General features: G+C 44.8%; 10 non-coding genes across 10 annotated transcripts; all 10 read left to right on the top strand.

Annotated features, from left to right (window-relative positions):
* The first annotated feature begins 496 nt into the window (after positions 1 to 496).
* On the top strand, positions 497 to 568 carry trnad-guc (transfer RNA aspartic acid (anticodon GUC)). Its single transcript has one exon. It is a non-coding gene; the product is annotated as a tRNA-Asp (tRNA).
* Positions 569 to 1,860: 1,292 nt separating this feature from the next.
* Positions 1,861 to 1,932, top strand: trnad-guc (transfer RNA aspartic acid (anticodon GUC)). The gene has a single exon. It is a non-coding gene; the product is annotated as a tRNA-Asp (tRNA).
* A 2,656-nt stretch (positions 1,933 to 4,588) lies between these two features.
* On the top strand, positions 4,589 to 4,660 carry trnad-guc (transfer RNA aspartic acid (anticodon GUC)). Its single transcript has one exon. It is a non-coding gene; the product is annotated as a tRNA-Asp (tRNA).
* Positions 4,661 to 5,951: 1,291 nt separating this feature from the next.
* Positions 5,952 to 6,023, top strand: trnad-guc (transfer RNA aspartic acid (anticodon GUC)). Its single transcript has one exon. It is a non-coding gene; the product is annotated as a tRNA-Asp (tRNA).
* A 1,292-nt stretch (positions 6,024 to 7,315) lies between these two features.
* On the top strand, positions 7,316 to 7,387 carry trnad-guc (transfer RNA aspartic acid (anticodon GUC)). The gene has a single exon. It is a non-coding gene; the product is annotated as a tRNA-Asp (tRNA).
* A 2,335-nt stretch (positions 7,388 to 9,722) lies between these two features.
* Positions 9,723 to 9,794, top strand: trnad-guc (transfer RNA aspartic acid (anticodon GUC)). Its single transcript has one exon. It is a non-coding gene; the product is annotated as a tRNA-Asp (tRNA).
* A 1,290-nt stretch (positions 9,795 to 11,084) lies between these two features.
* On the top strand, positions 11,085 to 11,156 carry trnad-guc (transfer RNA aspartic acid (anticodon GUC)). Its single transcript has one exon. It is a non-coding gene; the product is annotated as a tRNA-Asp (tRNA).
* Positions 11,157 to 12,129: 973 nt separating this feature from the next.
* On the top strand, positions 12,130 to 12,201 carry trnad-guc (transfer RNA aspartic acid (anticodon GUC)). Its single transcript has one exon. It is a non-coding gene; the product is annotated as a tRNA-Asp (tRNA).
* Positions 12,202 to 16,152: 3,951 nt separating this feature from the next.
* On the top strand, positions 16,153 to 16,224 carry trnad-guc (transfer RNA aspartic acid (anticodon GUC)). Its single transcript has one exon. It is a non-coding gene; the product is annotated as a tRNA-Asp (tRNA).
* A 1,292-nt stretch (positions 16,225 to 17,516) lies between these two features.
* On the top strand, positions 17,517 to 17,588 carry trnad-guc (transfer RNA aspartic acid (anticodon GUC)). The gene has a single exon. It is a non-coding gene; the product is annotated as a tRNA-Asp (tRNA).
* Positions 17,589 to 20,120: the final 2,532 nt, after the last annotated feature.

Genomic DNA, 20,120 nt, shown 5'->3' with positions numbered 1-20,120 from the left:
GTGATCGTGAACAAGACAGTTTACTTCAATGTGTTTTCTGGGAAAAGCAAAAATACACATCTCCTCATTTGCACAAAAGTCTGATGTATAATGTTGCTTGCTGACTATATAAGTAGTGGCCCTGTTTAGGCAACAGGTTAATTGAAATCGTTTTTACTTTATATGGAGCCAAACATAATTTCCGATCTAATTTTTGCCAAATTTCATGCCACTGGAACTGATCGTGTGAATATTGCTGCCATTAGCCCACCTGCAGATGTCAGGGTCTGAAGTGAACAACAGCCTCAATATTTACAGCTCAATACACGTGGAAGTGTTTGGGTGATCCTGCATCCAGTCTTCCAAAATTAACATGGGACGATCTTCCTTTCCACATGGTATTGAGTTGCCGCGATTTTACTGATTTCACAGACAAATCGAGCATCTTCAGTAAATGGAGTGATTTCAGAAGCGCAGAAACCCTCAGTTGGCCAAGCGTATCGTGCCAAACCGAAGTTCCTCGTTAGTATAGTGGTTAGTATCCCCGCCTGTCACGCGGGAGACCGGGGTTCAATTCCCCGACGGGGAGAGTTTGTACCTTACCAGAAAAAAATTGGGAATGATTTTTTAGAATTGGTACATCGGCTGTCGAATCCGCCAAGACACACCGCCCCAGAGATGCAATCAACAGTGCGGAATTGAGACCGCTCATCAAAACCGCCTGCACCAATATTTCTGTGCAATGCATGGGTCAGCGAAGCGGACACATTACCTTCTTCATTTCCCATATTTGCCCCTGTAAAAGAAAAACGCTGCCTTCAACATGCGCCATTTGTCGCACACGATATGCACTCGCAAAAATGATACAATTCAAAGAGATTTCTCCAACGGTCAACTCAACCAACTCGTGAATAATAAGACAATCAAGCAGGATCGGACAGTGACTCTCAGCTACTGGTTAGGAACACATTCGCCTATACAGATGACCTGCACCCCGCGATATTAAACAACGGCCTTCGAACCGCGATGAAAATGCAAAAACTGGACACAAAATGTATAAATTTGATGAACCGGATCATCTCCCAACACGCATCAGCCTCATTCCAAGAAATGTCTTGTAAAGTGACGCATAGTGGACCCTTCTGAACCGTGGTTCCTGAATTTGTCTTTCATGTCTTCTTTGCTTCACTACTCTGTCTATTATTACGAAGTAAAGGGGAACAAAATCTCATTGACAGTGTACTGAATATCATAATTGCCCCACGCAGACCCAGTCCCACAGACACTGTGCCCTGGGCCGACACACTTCTGACACGAATGTAACCATCGTCGACGTGATTCGTGATTTTGGAACCTGCCGATCCCATCTCTCTTCATACTGTGTCGTGATCGTGAACAAGACAGTTTAATTCAATGTGTTCTCTGGGAAAAGCAAAAATACACATCTCCTCATTTGCACAAAAGTCTGATGTATAATGTTGCTTGCTGACTATATAAGTAGTGGCCCTGTTTAGGCAACAGGTTAATTGAAATCGTTTTTACTTTATATGGAGCCAAACATAATTTCCGATCTAATTTTTGCCAAATTTCATGCCACTGGAACTGCTCGTGTGAATATTGCTGCCATTAGCCCTCCTGCAGATGTCAGGGCCTGAAGTGAACAACAGCCTCAATATTTACAGCTCAATATGCGTGGAAGTGTTTGGGTGATCCTGCATCCAGCCTTCCAAAATTAACATGGGACGATCTTCCTTTCCACATGGTATTGAGTTGCCGCGATTTTACTGATTTCACAGACAAATCGAGCATCTTCAGTAAATGGAGTGATTTCAGAGGCGCAGAAACCCTCAGTTGGCCAAGCGTGGCTCACCAAATCGGAGATCCTCGTTAGTATAGTGGTTAGTATCCCCGCCTGTCACGTGGGAGACCGGGGTTCAATTCCCTGACGGGGAAAGTTTGTACCTTACCAGAACAAAATTGGGAATGGTTTTTTAGAATTGGTACATCGGCTGTCGAATCCGCCAAGGCACACCGCCCCAGAGATGCAATCAAAAGTGCGGAATTAAGACCGCTCATCAAAACCGCCCGCATCAATATTTCTGTGCAATGCGTGGGTCAGCGAAACGTTACACATTACCTTCTTCATTTCCCATATTTGCCCCTGTAAAAGAAAACGCTGCCTTCAACATGCGCCGTTTGTCGCACACGATATGCACTCGCAAAAACGATACAATTCAAAGAGATTTCTCCAACGGTCAACTCAACCAACTCGTGAATAATAAGACAATCAAGCAGGATCGGACAGTGACTCGCAGCTACTGGTTAGGAACAGATTCGCCGATACAGATGACCTGCACCCCGCGATATTAAACAACGACCTTCGAATCGCGATGAAAATGCAAAAACTGGACACAAAATGTATAAATTTGATGAACCGGATCATCTCTCAACACGCATCAGCCTCATTCCAAGAAATGTCTTGTAAAGTGACGCATAGTGGACCCTTCTGAACCGTGGTTCCTGAATTTGTCTTTCATGTCTTCTTTGCTTCACTACTCTGTCTATTATTACGAAGTAAAGGGGAACAAAATCTCATTGACAGTGTACTGAATATCATAATTGCCCCAGGCAGACCCAGTCCCTCAGACACTGTGCCCTTGGCCGACACACTTCTGACACGAATGTAACCAGCGTCGACGTGATTCGTGATTTTGGAACCTGCCGATCCCATCTCTCTTCATACTGTGTCGTGATCGTGAACAAGACAGTTTAATTCAATGTGTTTTCTGGGAAAAGCAAAAATACACATCTCCTCATTTGCACAAAAGTCTGATGTATAATGTTGCTTGCTGACTATATAAGTAGTGGCCCTGTTTAGGCAACAGGTTAATTGAAATCGTTTTTACTTTATATGGAGCCAAACATAATTTCCGATCTAATTTTTGCCAAATTTCATGCCACTGGAACTGATCGTGTGAATATTGCTGCCATTAGCCCACCTGCAGGTGTCAGGGTCTGAAGTGAACAACAGCCTCAATATTTACAGCTCAATACACGTGGAAGTGTTTGGGTGATCCTGCATCCAGTCTTCCAAAATTAACATGGGACGATCTTCCTTTCCACATGGTATTGAGTTGCCGCGATTTTACTGATTTCACAGACAAATCGAGCATCTTCAGTAAATGGAGTGATTTCAGAGGCGCAGAAACCCTCAGTTGGCCAAGCGTGGCTCACCAAACCGGAGTTCTTCGTTAGTATAGTGGTTTGTATCTCCGCTTGTCACGTCGGAGACCGGGGTTCAATTCCCCGACGGGGATAGTTTGTACCTTACCGGAACAAAATTGGGAATGGTTTTTTAGAATTGGTACATCGGCTGTCGAATCCGCCAAGGCACACCGCCCCAGAGATGCAATCAAAAGTGCGGAATTGAGACCGCTCATCAAAACCGCCCGCATCAATATTTCTGTGCAATGCGTGGGTCAGCGAAAAGCACACATTACCTTCTTCATTTTCCATATTTGCCCCTGTAAAAGAAAAACGCTGCCTTCAACATGCGCCATTTGTCGCACACGATATGCACTCGCAAAAACGATACAATTCAAAGAGATTTCTCCAACGGTCAACTCAACCAACTCGTGAATAATAAGACAATCAAGCAGGATCGGACAGTGACTCGCAGCTACTGGTTAGGAACAGATTCGCCGATACAGATGACCTGCACCCCGCGATATTAAACAACGACCTTCGAACCGCGATGAAAATGCAAAAACTGGACACAAAATGTATAAATTTGACGAACCGGATCATCTCTCAACACGCATCAGCCTCATTCCAAGAAATGTCTTGTAAAGTGACGCATAGTGGACCCTTCTGAACCGTGGTTCCTGAATTTGTCTTTCATGTCTTCTTTGCTTCACTACTCTATCTATTATTACGAAGTAAAGGGGAACAAAATCTCATTGACAGTGGACTGAATATCATAATTGCCCCACGCAGACCCAGTCCCTCAGACACTGTGCGCTGGGCCGACACACTTCTGACACGAATGTAACCATCGTCGACGTGATTCGTGATTTTGGAACCTGCCGATCCCATCTCTCTTCATACTGTGTCGTGATGTTGAACAAGAGAGTTTAATTCAATGTGTTTTCTGGGAAAAGCAAAAATACACATCTCCTGATTTGCACAAAAGTCTGATGTATAATGTTGCTTGCTGACTATATAAGTAGTGGCCCTGTTTAGGCAACTGGTTAATTGAAATCGTTTTTACTTTACATGGAGCCAAACATAATTTCCGATATAATTTTTGCGGAATCTCATGCCACTGGAACTGATCGCGTGAATATTGCTGCCATTAGCCCGCCTGCAGATGTCAGGGTCTGAAGTGAACAACCGCCTCAATATTTACAGATCAATACACGCGGAAGTGTTTGGGTGATCCTGCATCCAGTCTTCCAAAATTAACATGGGACGATCTTCCTTTCCACATGGTATTGAGTTGCCGCGATTTTACTGATTTCACAGACAAATCGAGCATCTTCAGTAAATGGAGTGATTTCAGAAGCGCAGAAACCCTCAGTTGGCCAAGCGTATCTTGCCAAGAAGAAGTTCCTCGTTAGTATAGTGGTTAGTATCCCCGCCTGTCACGCGGGAGACCGGGGTTCAATTCCCCGACGGGGAGAGTTTGTACCTTACCAGAAAAAAATTGGGAATGATTTTTTAGAATTGGTACATCGGTTGTCGAATCCGCCAAGACACACCGCCCCAGAGATGCAATCAACAGTGCGGAATTGAGACCGCTCATCAAAACCGCCTGCACCAATATTTCTGTGCAATGCATGGGTCAGCGAAGCGGACACATTACCTTCTTCATTTCCCATATTTGCCCCTGTAAAAGAAAAACGCTGCCTTCAACATGCGCCATTTGTCGCACAAGATGTGCACTCGCAAAAATGATACAATTCAAAGAGATTTCTCCAACGGTCAACTCAACCAACTCGTGAATAATAAGACAATCAAGCAGGATCGGACAGTGACTCGCAGCTACTGGTTAGGAACAGATTCGCCGATACAGATGACCTGCACCCCGCGATATTAAACAACGGCCTTCGAACCGCGATGAAAATGCAAAAACTGTACGCAAAATGTATAAATTTGATGAACCGGATCATCTCTCAACACGCATCAGCCTCATTCCAAGAAATGTCTTGTAAAGTGATGCATAGTGGACCCTTCTGAACCGTGGTTCCTGAATTTGTCTTTCATGTCTTCTTTGCTTCACTACTCTGTCTATTATTACGAAGTAAAGGGGAACGAAATCTCATTGACAGTGTACTGAATATCATAATTGCCCCAGGCAGACCCAGTCCCTCAGACACTGTGCCCTTGGCCGACACACTTCTGACACGAATGTAACCAGCGTCGACGTGATTCGTGATTTTGGAACCTGCCGATCCCATCTCTCTTCATACTGTGTCGTGATCGTGAACAAGACAGTTTAATTCAATGTGTTTTCTGGGAAAAGCAAAAATACACATCTCCTGATTTGCACAAAAGTCTGATGTATAATGTTGCTTGCTGACTATATAAGTAGTGGCCCTGTTTAGGCAAGTGGTTAATTGAAATCGTTTTTACTTTACATGGAGCCAAACATAATTTCCGATATAATTTTTGCGGAATCTCATGCCACTGGAACTGATCGCGTGAATATTGCTGCCATTAGCCCGCCTGCAGATGTCAGGGTCTGAAGTGAACAACCGCCTCAATATTTACAGCTCAATACACGCGGAAGTGTTTGGGTGAATTGCATCCAGTGTTCCAAAATTAACATGGGACGATCTTCCTTTCCACATGGTATTGAGTTGCCGCGATTTTACTGATTTCACAGACAAATCGAGCACCTTCAGTAAATGGAGTGATTTCAGAAGCGCAGAAACCCTCAGTTGGCCAAGCGTATCGTGCCAAACCGAAGTTCCTCGTTAGTATAGTGGTTAGTAGCCCCGCCTGTCACGCGGGAGACCGGGGTTCAATTCCCCGATGGGGAAAGTTTGTACCTTACCAGAAAAAAATTGGGAATGATTTTTTAGAATTGGTACATCGGCTGTCGAATCCGCCAAGACACACCGCCCCAGAGATGCAATCAACAGTGCGGAATTGAGACCGCTCATCAAAAGCGCCTGCACCAATATTTCTGTGCAATGCATGGGTCAGCGAAGCGGACACATTACCTTCTTCATTTCCCATATTTGCCCCTGTAAAAGAAAAACGCTGCCTTCAACATGCGCCATTTGTCGCACACGATATGCACTCGCAAAAATGATACAATTCAAAGAGATTTCTCCAACGGTCAACTCAACCAACTCGTGAATAATAAGACAATCAAGCAGGATCGGACAGTGACTCTCAGCTACTGGTTAGGAACACATTCGCCGATACAGATGACCGGCACCCCGCGATATTAAACAACGGCCTTCGAACCGCGATGAAAATGCAAAAACTGTACACAAAATCTATAAATTTGATGAACCGGATCATCTCCCAACACGCATCAGCCTCATTCCAAGAAATGTCTTGTAAAGTGACGCATAGTGGACCCTTCTGAACCGTGGTTCCTGAATTTGTCTTTCATGTCTTCTTTGCTTCACTACTCTGTCTATTATTACGAAGTAAAGGGGAACAAAATCTCATTGACAGTGTACTGAATATCATAATTGCCCTACGCAGACCCGGTCCCTCAGACACTGTGCGCTGGGCCGACACACTTCTGACACGAATGTAACCATCGTCGACGTGATTCGTGATTTTGGAACCTGCCGATCCCATCTCTCTTCATACTGTGTCGTGATGGTGAACAAGACAGTTTAATTCAATGTGTTTTCTGGGAAAAGCAAAAATACACATCTCCTGATTTGCACAACAGTCTGATGTATAATGTTGCTTGCTGACAATATAAGTAGTGGCCCTGTTTAGGCAACTGGTTAATTGAAATCGTTTTTACTTTACATGGAGCCAAACATAATTTCCGATATAATTTTTGCGGAATCTCATGCCACTGGAACTGATCGCGTGAATATTGCTGCCATTAGCCCGCCTGCAGATGTCAGGGTCTGAAGTGAACAACCGCCTCAATATTTACAGATCAATACACGCGGAAGTGTTTGGGTGATCCTGCATCCAGTCTTCCAAAATTAACATGGGACGATCTTCCTTTCCACATGGTATTGAGTTGCCGTGATTTTACTGATTTCACAGACAAATCGAGCATCTTCAGTAAATGGAGTGATTTCAGAAGCGCAGAAACCCTCAGTTGGCCAAGCGTATCTCGCCAAACCGAAGTTCCTCGTTAGTATAGTGGTTAGTATCCCCGCCTGTCACGCGGGAGACCGGGGTTCAATTCCCCGACGGGGAGAGTTTGTACCTTACCAGAAAAAAATTGGGAATGATTTTTTAGAATTGGTACATCGGCTGTCGAATCTGCCAAGACACACCGCCCCAGAGATGCAATCAACAGTGCGGAATTGAGACCGCTCATCAAAACCGCCTGCACCAATATTTCTGTGCAATGCATGGGTCAGCGAAGCGGACACATTACCTTCTTCATTTCCCATATTTGCCCCTGGAAAAGAAAAACGCTGCCTTCAACATGCGCCATTTGTCGCACACGATATGCACTCGCAAAAATGATACAATTCAAAGAGATTTCTCCACCGGTAAAGGGGAACGAAATCTCATTGACAGTGTACTGAATATCATAATTGCCCCACGCAGACCCAGTCCCACAGACACTGTGCCCTGGGCCGACACACTTCTGACACGAATGTAACCGGCGTCGACGTGATTCGTGATTTTGGAACCTGCCGATCCCATCTCTCTTCATACTGTGTCGTGATGGTGAACAAGACAGTTTAATTCAATGTGTTTTCTGGGAAAAGCAAAAATACACATCTCCTCATTTGCACAAAAGTCTGATGTATAATGTTGCTTGCTGACTATATAAGTAGTGGCCCTGTTTAGGCAACAGGTTAATTGAAATCGTTTTTACTTTACATGGAGCCAAACATAATTTCCGATCTAATTTTTGCGGAATCTCGTGCCACTGCAACTGATCGCATGAATATTGCTGCCATTAGCCCACCTGCAGATGTCAGGGTCTGAAGTGAACAACAGCCTCAATATTTACAGCTCAATACACGTGGAAGTGTTTGGGTGATCCTGCATCCAGCCTTCCAAAATTAACATGGGACGATCTTCCTTTCCACATGGTATTGAGTTGCCGCGATTTTACTGATTTCACAGACAAATCGTGCATCTTCAGTAAATGGAGTGATTTCAGAGGCGCAGGAACCCTCAGTTGGCCAAGCGTGGCTCACCAAATAGGAGTTCCTCGTTAGTATAGTGGTTAGTATCCCCGCCTGTCACGTGGGAGACCGGGGTTCAATTCCCCGCCGGGGAGAGTTTGTACCTTACCAGAACAAAATTGGGAATGGTTTTTTAGAATTGGTACATCGGCTGTCGAATCCGCCAAGGCACACCGCCCCAGAGATGCAATCAAAAGTGCGGAATTGAGACCGCTCATCAAAACCGCCCGCATCAATATTTCTGTGCAATGCGTGGGTCAGCGAAACGTACACATTACCTTCTTCATTTCCCATATTTGCCCCTGTAAAAGAAAAACGCTGCCTTCAACATGCGCCGTTTGTCGCACACGATATGCACTCGCAAAAACGATACAATTCAAAGAGATTTCTCCAACGGTCAACTCAACCAACTCGTGAATAATAAGACAATCAAGCAGGATCGGACAGTGACTCGCAGCTACTGGTTAGGAACAGATTCGCCGATACAGATGACCTGCACCCCGCGATATTAAACAACGACCTTCGAATCGCGATGAAAATGCAAAAACTGGACACAAAATGTATAAATTTGATGAACCGGATCATCTCCCAACACGCATCAGCCTCATTCCAAGAAATGTCTTGTAAAGTGACGCATAGTGGACCCTTCTGAACCGTGGTTCCTGAATTTGTCTTTCATGTCTTCTTTGCTTCACTACTCTGTCTATTATTACGAAGTAAAGGGGACGAAATCTCATTGACAGTGGACTGAATATCATAATTGCCCCACGCAGACCCAATCCCTCAGAAACTGTGCGCTGGGCCGACACACTTCTGACACGAATGTAACCATCGTCAACGTGATTCGTGATTTTGGAACCTGCCGATCCCATCTCTCTTCATACTGTGTCGTGATGGTGAACAAGACAGTTTAATTCAATGTATTTTCTGGGAAAAGCAAAAATACACATCTCCTGATTTGCACAAAAGTCTGATGTATAATGTTGCTTGCTGACTATATAAGTAGTGGCCCTGTTTAGGCAACTGGTTAATTGAAATCGTTTTTACTTTACATGGAGCCAAACATAATTTCCGATATAATTTTTGCGGAATCTCGTGCCACTGCAACTGATCGCATGAATATTGCTGCCATTAGCCCACCTGCAGATGTCAGGGTCTGAAGTGAACAACAGCCTCAATATTTACAGCTCAATACACGTGGAAGTGTTTGGGTGATCCTGCATCCTGTCTTCCAAAATTAACATGGGACGATCTGCCTTTCCACATGGTATTGAGTTGCCGCGATTTTACTGATTTCACAGACAAATCGAGCATCTTCAGTAAATGGAGTGATTTCAGACGCGCAGAAACCCTCAGTTGGCCAAGCGTGGCTCCCCAAATTGAAGTTTCTCGTTAGTATAGTGGTTAGTATCCCCGCCTGTCACGCGGGAGACCAGGGTTCAATTCCCTGACGGGGAGAGTTTGTACCTTACCAGAAAAAAATTGGGAATTATTTTTTAGAATTGGTACATCGGCTGTCGAATCAGCCAAGGCACTCCGCCCCAGAGATGCAATCAACAGGGCGGAATTGAGACCGCTCATCAAAACCGCCCGCACCAATATTTCTGTGCAATGCGTGGGTCAGCGAACCGGACACATACCTTCTTCATTTCCCACATTTGCCCCTTAAATGAAAAACGCTGCCTTCAACATGCGCCATTTGTCGCACACGATATGCACTCGCAAAAACGATACAATTCAAAGAGATTTCTCCAACGGTCAACTCAACCAGCTCGTGAATAATAAGACAATCAAGCAGGATCGGACAGTGACTCGCAGCTACTGGTTAGGAACAGATTCGCCGATACAGATGACCTGCACCCCGCGATATTAAACAACGACCTTCGAACCGCGATGAAAATGCAAAAACTGGACACAAAATGTATAAATTTGATGAACCGGATCATCTCCCAACACGCATCAGCCTCATTCCAAGAAATGTCTTGTAAAGTGACGCATAGTGGACCCTTCTGAACCGTGGTTCCTGAATTTGTCTTTCATGTCTTCTTTGCTTCACTACTCTATCTATTAATACGAAGTAAAGGGGAACGAAATCTCATTGACAGTGTACTGAATATCATAATTGCCCCACGCAGACCCAGTCCCTCAGACACTGTGCCCTGGGCCGACACACTTCTGACACGAATGTAACCACCGTCGACGTGATTCGGGATTTTGGAACCTGCCGATCCCATCGCTCTTCATGCTGTGTCGTGATGGTGAACAAGACAGTTTAATTCAATGTGTTTTCTGGGAAAAGCAAAAATACACATCTCCTGATTTGCACAAAAGTCTGATGTATAATGTTGCTTGCTGACTATATAAGTAGTGGCCCTGTTTAGGCAACTGGTTAATTGAAATCGTTTTTACTTTACATGGAGCCAAACATAATTTCCGATATAATTTTTGAGGAATCTTATGCCACTGGAACTGATCGCGTGAATATTGCTGCCATTAGCCCGCCTGCAGATGTCAGGGTCTGAAGTGAAGAACCGCCTCAATATTTACAGCTCAATACACGCGGAAGTGTTTGGGCGATCCTGCATCCAGCCTTCCAAAATTAACATGGGACGATCTTCCTTTCCACATGGTATTGAGTTGCCGCGATTTTACTGATTTCACAGACAAATCGAGCATCTTCAGTAAATGGAGTGATTTCAGAGGCGCAGAAACCCTCAGTTGGCCAAGCGTGTCTTGTCAAACCTAAGTTCCTCGTTAGTATAGTGGTTAGTATCTCCGCCTGTCATGCGGGAGACCGGGGTTCAATTCCCCGACGGGGAGAGTTTGTACCTTAACAGAAAAAAATTGGGAATGTTTTTTTAGAATTGGTACATCGGCTGTCGAATCCGCCAAGGCACACCGCCCCAGAGATGCAATCAAAAGTGCGGAATTGAGACCGCTTATCAAAACCGCCCACACCAATATTTCTGTGCAATGCGTAGGGTCAGCGAATCGGACACATTACCTTCTTCATTTCCCACATTTGCCCCTGTAAAAGAAAAACGCTGCCTTCAACATGCGCCATTTGTCGCACACGATATGCACTCGCAAAAACGATACAATTCAAAGAGATTTCTCCAACGGTAAAGGGGAACGTAATCTCATTGACAGTGTACTGAATATCATAATTGCCCCACGCAGACCCAGTCCCACAGACACTGTGCCCTGGGCCGACACACTTCTGACACGAATGTAACCGGCGTCGACGTGATTCGTGATTTTGGAGCCTGCCGATCCCATCTCTCTTCATACTGTGTCGTGATCGTGAACAAGACAGTTTAATTCAATGTATTTTCTGGGAAAAGCAAAAATACACATCTCCTGATTTGCACAAAAGTCTGATGTATAATGTTGCTTGCTAACTATATAAGTAGTGGCCCTCTTTAGGCAACTGGTTAATTGAAATCGTTTTTACTTTACATGGAGCCAAACATAATTTCCGATATAATTTTTACGGAATCTCATGCCACTGGAACTGATCGCGTGAATATTGCTGCCATTAGCCCACCTGCAGATGTCAGGGTCTGAAGTGAACAACCGCCTCAATATTTACAGCTCAATACACGCGGAAGTGTTTGGGTGATCCTGCACCCAGTCTTCCAAAATTAACATGGGACGATCTTCCTTTCCACATGGTATTGAGTTGCCGCGATTTTACTGATTTCACAGACAAATCGAGCATCTTCAGTAAATGGAGTGATTTCAGAAGCGCAGAAACCCTCAGTTGGCCAAGCGTGTCTCACTAAACCGAAGTTCCTCGTTAGTATAGTGGTTAGTATCCCCGCCTGTCACGCGAGAGACCGGGGTTCAATTCCCCGACGGGGAGAGTTTGTACCTTAACAGAAAAAAATTGGGTATGATTTTTTAGATTTGGAACATCGGCTGTCGAATCCGCCAAGACACACCGCCCCAGAGATGCAATCAACAGTGCGGAATTGAGACCGCTCATCAAAACCGCCCGCATCAATATTTCTGTGCAATGCGTGGGTCAGCGAAACGTACACATTACCTTCTTCATTTCCCATATTTGCCCCTGTAAAAGAAAAACGCTGCCTTCAACATGCGCCGTTTGTCGCACACGATATTCACTCGCAAAAACGATACAATTCAAAGAGATTTCTCCAACGGTCAACTCAACCAACTCGTGAATAATAAGACAATCAAGCAGGATCGGACAGTGACTCGCAGCTACTGGTTAGGAACAGATTCGCCGATACAGATGACCTGCACCCCGCGATAGAACATAGAACATAGAACAATACAGCGCAGTACAGGCCCTTCGGCCCACGATGTTGCACCGAAACAAAAGCCATCCAACCTACACTATGCCATTATCATCCATATGTTTATCCAATAAACTTTTAAATTCCCTCAATGTTGACGAGTTCACCACTGTAGCAGGTAGGGCATTCCACAGCCTCACTACTCTTTGCGTAAAGAACCTACCTCTGACCTCTGTCCTATATCTATTACCCCTCAGTTTAATGTTATGTCCCCTCGTGCCAGCCATATCCATCCGCGGGAGAAGGCTCTCACTGTCCACCCTATCCAACCCCCTGATCATTTTGTATGCCTCTATTAAGTCTCCTCTTAACCTTCTTCTCTCCAACGAAAACAACCTCAAGTCCATCAGCCTTTCCTCATAAGATTTTCCCTCCATACCAGGCAACATCCTGGTAAATCTCCTCTGCACCCGCTCCAAAGCCTCCACGTCCTTCCTATAATGCGGTGACCAGAACTGTACGCAATACTCCAAATGCGGCCGTACCAGAGTTCTGTACAGCTGCAACATGACCTCCCGACTCCGGAACTCAATCCCTCTACCAATAAAGGCCAACACTCCATAGGCCTTCTGCACAACCCTATCAACCTGGGTGGCAACTTTCAGGGATCTATGTACAGGGACACCTAGATCCCTCTGCTCAGCCACACTTTCAAGAACTTTACCATTAGCCAAATATTCCGCATTCCTGTTATTCCTTCCAAAGTGAATCACCTCACACTTCTCTCCATTAAACTCCATTTGCCACCTCTCGGCCCAGCTCTGCAGCTTATCTATATCCCTCTGTAATCTGCTACATCCTTCCACACTATCGACAACACCACCGACTTTAGTATCGTCTGCAAATTTACTCACCCACCCTTCTGCGCCTTCCTCTAGGTCATTGATAAAAATGACAAACAGCAACGGCCCCAGAACAGATCCTTGTGGTACTCCACTTGTGACTGTACTCCATTCTGAACATTTCCCATCAACCACCACCCTCTGTCTTCTTTCAGCTAGCCAATTTCTGATCCACATCTCTAAATCACCCTCAATCCCCAGCCTCCGTATTTTTTGCAATAGCCTACCGTGGGGAACCTTATCAAACACTTTGCTGAAATCCATATACACCACATCAACTGCTCTACCCTCATCTACCTGTTCAGTCACCTTCTCAAAGAACTCAATAAGGTTTGTGAGGCATGACCTACCCTTCACAAAGCCATACTGACTATCCCTGATCATATTATTCCTATCTAGATGATTATAAATCTTGTCTCTTATAATCCCCTCCAAGACTTTACCCACTACAGACGTGAGGCTCACCGGCCTATAGTTGCCGGGGTTGTCTCTGCTCCCCTTTTTGAACAAAGGGACTACATTTGCTGTCCTCCAGTCCTCTGGCACTATTCCTGTAGACAATGATGACATAAAAATCAAAGCCAAAGGTCCAGCAATCTCTTCCCTGGCCTCCGATAGAATCCTAGGATAAATCCCATCAGGTCCCGGGGACTTATCTATTTTCAGCCTGTCCAGAATTGCCAACACCTCTTCCCTACGTACCTCAATGCCATCTATTCTATTAGCCTGTGGCTCAGCATTCTCCTCCACAACATTATCTTTTTCCTGAGTGAATACTGACGAAAAATATTCATTTAGTATCTCGCCTATCTCTTCAGACTCCACACACAATTTCCCATCCCTGTCCTTGACTGGTCCTACTCTTTCCCTAGTCATTCGCTTATTCCTGACATACCTATAGAAAGCTTTTGGGTTTTCCTTGATCCTTCCTGCCAAATACTTCTCATGTCCCCTCCTTGCTCGTCTTAGCTCTCTCTTTAGATCCTTCCTCGCTACCTTGTAACTATCCATCGCCCCAACCGAAACTTCACACTTCATCTTCACATAGGCCTCCTTCTTCCTCTTAACAAGAGATTCCACTTCCTTGGTAAACCACGGTTCCCTCGCTCGACGCCTTCCTCCCTGTCTGACCGGTACATACTTATCAAGAACACGCAGTAGCTGTTCCTTGAACAAGCCCCACTTATCCAGTGTGCCCAACACTTGCAGCCTACTTCTCCACCTTATCCCCCCAAGTCACGTCTAATGGCATCATAATTGCCCTTCCCCCAGCTATAACTCTTGCCCTGCGGTGTATACTTATCCCTTTCCATCATTAACGTAAACGTCACCGAATTGTGGTCACTGTCCCCAAAGTGCTCTCCTACCTCCAAATCCAACACCTGGCCTGGTTCATTACCCAAAACCAAATCCAACGTGGCCTCGCCTCTTGTTGGCCTGTCAACATATTGTTTCAGGAAACCCTCCTGCACACACTGTACAAAAAACGACCCATCTATTGTACTCGAACTATATCTTTTCCAGTCAATATTTGGAAAGTTAAAATCTCCCATAATAACTACCCTGTTACTTTCGCTCATATCCAGAATCATCTTCGCCATCCTTTCCTCTACATCACTAGAACTATTAGGAGGCCTATAAAAAACTCCCAACAGGGTGACCTCTCCTTTCCTGTTTCTAACTTCAGCCCATACTACCTCGGCAGAAGAGTCCCCATCTAGCATCCTCTCCGCCACCGTAATACTGCTCTTGACTAGCAGCGCCACATTATTATTAAACAACGACCTTCGAACCGCGATGAAAATGCAAAAACTGGACACAAAATGTATAAATTTGATGAACCGGATCATCTCTCAACACGCATCAGCCTCATTCCAAGAAATGTCTTGTAAAGTGACGCATAGTGGACCCTTCTGAACCGTGGTTCCTGAATTTGTCTTTCATGTCTTCTTTGCTTCACTACTCTGTCTATTATTACGAAGTAAAGGGGAACGAAATCTCATTGACAGTGTACTGAATATCATAATTGCCCCACGCAGACCCAGTCCCTCAGACACTGTGCCCTGGGCCGACACACTTCTGACACGAATGTAACCACCGTCGACGTGATTCGTGATTTTGGAACCTGCCGATCCCATCTCTCTTCATACTGTGTCGTGATGGTGAACAAGACAGTTTAATTCAATGTGTTTTCTGGGAAAAGCAAAAATACACATCTCCTTATTTGCACAAAAGTCTGATGTATAATGTTGCTTGCTGACTATATAAGTAATGGCCCTGTTTAGGCAACAGGTTAATTGAAATCGTTTTTACTTTACATGGAGCCAAACATAATTTCCGATCTAATTTTTGCGGAATCTCATGCCACTGGAACTGATCGCGTGAATATTGCTGCCATTAGCCCACCTGCAGATGTCAGGGTCTGAAGTGAACAACAGCCTCAATATTTACAGCTCAATACACGTGGAAGTGTTTGGGTGATCCTGCATCCAGTCTTCAAAAATTAACATGGGACGATCTTCCTTTCCACATGGTATTGAGTTGCCGCGATTTTACTGATTTCACAGACAAATCGAGCATCTTCAGTAAATGGAGTGATTTCAGAGGCGCAGAAACCCTCAGTTGGCCAAGCGTGGCTAGCCCAACCAAAGTTCCTCGTTAGTATAGTGGTTAGTATCCCTGCTTGTCACGCGGGAGACCGGGGTTCAATTCCCCGACGGGGAGAGTTTGTACCTTCCCAGAAAAAAATTGGAAATGATTTTTTAGAATTGGTACATTGGCTGTCGAATCCGCCAAGAAACACCGCCCCAGAGATGCAATCAACAGTGCGGAATTGAGACCGCTCATCAAAACCGCTCGCACCAATATTTCTGTGCAATGCGTGGGTCAGCGAAACGGACACATTACCTTCTTCATTTCCCATATTTGCCCCTGTAAAAGAAAAACGCTGCCTTCAACATGCGCCATTTGTCGCACACGATATGCACTCGCAAAAATGATACAATTCAAAGAGATTTCTCCAACGGTCAACTCAACCAACTCGTGAATAATAAGACAATCAAGCAGGATCGGACAGTGACTCTCAGCTACTGGTTAGGAACACATTCGCCGATACAGATGACCTGCACCCCGCGATATTAAACAACGGCCTTCGAACCGCGATGAAAATGCAAAAACTGGACACAAAATGTATAAATTTGATGACCCGGATCATCTCTCAACACGCATCAGCCTCATTCCAAGAAATGTCTTGTAAAGTGACGCATAGTGGACCCTTCTGAACCGTGGTTCCTGAATTTGTCTTTCATGTCTTCTTTGCTTCACTACTCTGTCTGTTATTACGAAGTAAAGGGGAACGAAATCTCATTGACAGTGTACTGAATATCATAATTGCCCCAGGCAGACCCAATCCCTCAGACACTGTGCCCTTGGCCGACACACTTCTGACACGAATGTAACCAGCGTCGACGTGATTCGTGATTTTGGAACCTGCCGATCCCATCTCTCTTCATACTGTGTCGTGATCGTGAACAAGACAGTTTAATTCAATGTGTTTTCTGGGAAAAGCAAAAATACGCATCTCCTCATTTGCACAAAAGTCTGATGTATAATGTTGCTTGCTGACTATATAAGTAGTGGCCCTGTTTAGACAACAGGTTAATTGAAATCGTTTTTTCTTTATATGGAGCCATACATAATTTCCGATCTAATTTTTGCCAAATTTCATGCCACTGGAACTGATCGTGTGAATATTGCTGCCATTAGCCCACCTGCAGATGTCAGGGTCTGAAGTGAACAACAGCCTCAATATTTACAGCTCAATACACGTGGAAGTGTTTGGGTGATCCTGCATCCAGTCTTCCAAAATTAACATGGGACGATCTTCCTTTCCACATGGTATTGAGTTGCCGCGATTTTACTGATTTCACAGCCAAATCGAGCATCTTCAGTAAATGGAGTGATTTCAGAGGCGCAGAAACCCTCAGTTGGCCAAGCGTGGCTCACCAAACCGGAGTTCCTCGTTAGTATAGTGGTTAGTATCTCCGCCTGTCACGTGGGAGACCGGGGTTCAATTCCCCGACGGGGAGAGTTTGTACCTTACCAGAACAAAATTGGGAATGATTTTTTAGAATTGGTACATCGGCTGTCGAATCCGCCAAGGCACACCGCCCCAGAGATGCAATCAACAGTGCGGAATTGAGACCGCTCATCAAAACCGCCCGCATCAATATTTCTGTGCAATGCGTGGTTCAGCGAAACGTACACATTACCTTCTTCATTTCCCATATTTGCCCCTGTAAAAGAAAAACGCTGCCTTCAACATGCGCCGTTTGTCGCACACGATATGCACTCGCAAAAACGATACAATTCAAAGAGATTTCTCCAACGGTCAACTCAACCAACTCGTGAATAATAAGACAATCAAGCAGGATCGGACAGTGACTCGCAGCTACTGGTTAGGAACAGATTCGCCGATACAGATGACCTGCACCCCGCGATATTAAACAACGACCTTCGAATCGCGATGAAAATGCAAAAACTGGACACAAAATGTATAAATTTGATGAACCGGATCATCTCCCAACACGCATCAGCCTCATTCCAAGAAATGTCTTGTAAAGTGACGCATAGTGGACCCTTCTGAACCGTGGTTCCTGAATTTGTCTTTCATGTCTTCTTTGCTTCACTACTCTGTCTATTAATACGAAGTAAAGGGGAACAAAATCTCATTCACAGTGTACTGAATATCATAATTGCCCCAGGCAGACCCAGTCCCTCAGACACTGTGCCCTTGGCCGACACACTTCTGTAACCAGCGTCGACGTGATTCGTGATTTTGGAACCTGCCGATCCCATCTCTCTTCATACTGTGTCGTGATCGTGAACAAGACAGTTTAATTCAATGTGTTTTCTGGGAAAAGCAAAAATACACATCTCCTCATTTGCACAAAAGTCTGATGTATAATGTTGCTTGCTGACTATATAAGTAGTGGCCCTGTTTAGGCAACAGGTTAATTGAAATCGTTTTTACTTTACATGGAGCCAAACATAATTTCCGATCTAATTTCTGCAGAATCTCATGCCACTGGAACTGATCGTGTGAATATTGCTGCCATTAGCCCGCCTGCAGATGTCAGGGTCTGAAGTGAACAACAGCCTCAATATTTACAGCTCAATACACGTGGAAGTGTTTGGGTGATCCTGCATCCAGTCTTCCAAAATTAACATGGGACGATCTTCCTTTCCACATGGTATTGAGTTGCCGCGATTTTACTGATTTCACAGACAAATCGAGCATCTTCAGTAAATGGAGTGATTTCAGAGGCGCAGAAACCCTCAGTTGGCCAAGCGTGGCTAACCAAACCGGAGTTCCTCGTTAGTATAGTGGTTAGTATCTCCGCCTGTCACGTGGGAGACCGGGGTTCAATTCCCCAACGGGGATAGTTTGTACCTTACCAGAACAAAATTGGGAATGGTTTTTTAGAATTGGTACATCGGCTGTCGAATCCGCCAAGGCACACCGCCCCAGAGATGCAATCAAAAGTGCGGAATTGAGACCGCTCATCAAAACCGCCCGCATCAATATTTCTGTGCAATGCGTGGGTCAGCGAAACGCACACATTACCTTCTTCATTTCCCATATTTGCCCCTGTAAAAGAAAAACGCTGCCTTCAACATGCGCCGTTTGTCGCACACGATATGCACTCGCAAAAATGATACAATTCAAAGAGATTTCTCCAACGGTCAACTCAACCAACTCGTGAATAATAAGACAATCAAGCAGGATCGGACAGTGACTCGCAGCTCCTGGTTAGGAACAGATTCGCCGATACAGATGACCTGCACCCCGCGATATTAAACAACGGCCTTCGAACCGCGATGAAAATGCAAAAACTGGACACAAAATGTATAAATTTGATGAACCGGATCATCTCCCAACACGCATCAGCCTCATTCCAAGAAATGTCTTGTAAAGTGACGCATAGTGGACCCTTCTGAACCGTGGTTCCTGAATTTGTCTTTCATGTCTTCTTTGCTTCACTACTCTGTCTATTATTACGAAGTAAAGGGGAACGAAATCTCATTGACAGTGTACTGAATATCATAATTGCCCCAGGCAGACCCAGTCCCTCAGACACTGTGCCCTTGGCCGACACACTTCTGACACGAATGTAACCATCGTCGACGTGATTCGTGATTTTGGAACCTGCCGATCCCATCTCTCTTCATACTGTGTCGTGATGGTGAACAAGACAGTTTAATTCAATGTGTTTTCTGGGAAAAGCAAAAATACACATCTCCTCATTTGCACAAAAGTCTGATGTATAATGTTGCTTGCTGACTATCTCAGTAGTGGCCCTGTTTAGGCAACAGGTTAATTGAAATCGTTTTTACTTTACATGGAGCCAAACATAATTTCCGATCTAATTTTTGCCAAATTTCATGCCACTGGAACTGCTCGTGTGAATATTGCTGCCATTGGCCCACCTGCAGATGTCAGGGTCTGAAGTGAACAACAGCCTCAATATTTACAGCTCAATAAGCGTGGAAGTGTTTGGGTGATCCTGCATCCAGTCTTCCAAAATTAACATGGGACGATCTTCCTTTCCACATGGTAT

This window comes from Scyliorhinus torazame, chromosome 25, assembly GCF_047496885.1.
Source record: "Scyliorhinus torazame isolate Kashiwa2021f chromosome 25, sScyTor2.1, whole genome shotgun sequence".
Classification (NCBI taxonomy): Eukaryota; Metazoa; Chordata; class Chondrichthyes; order Carcharhiniformes; family Scyliorhinidae; genus Scyliorhinus; species Scyliorhinus torazame.
This window is presented reverse-complemented; position numbering and strand designations above follow the sequence as displayed.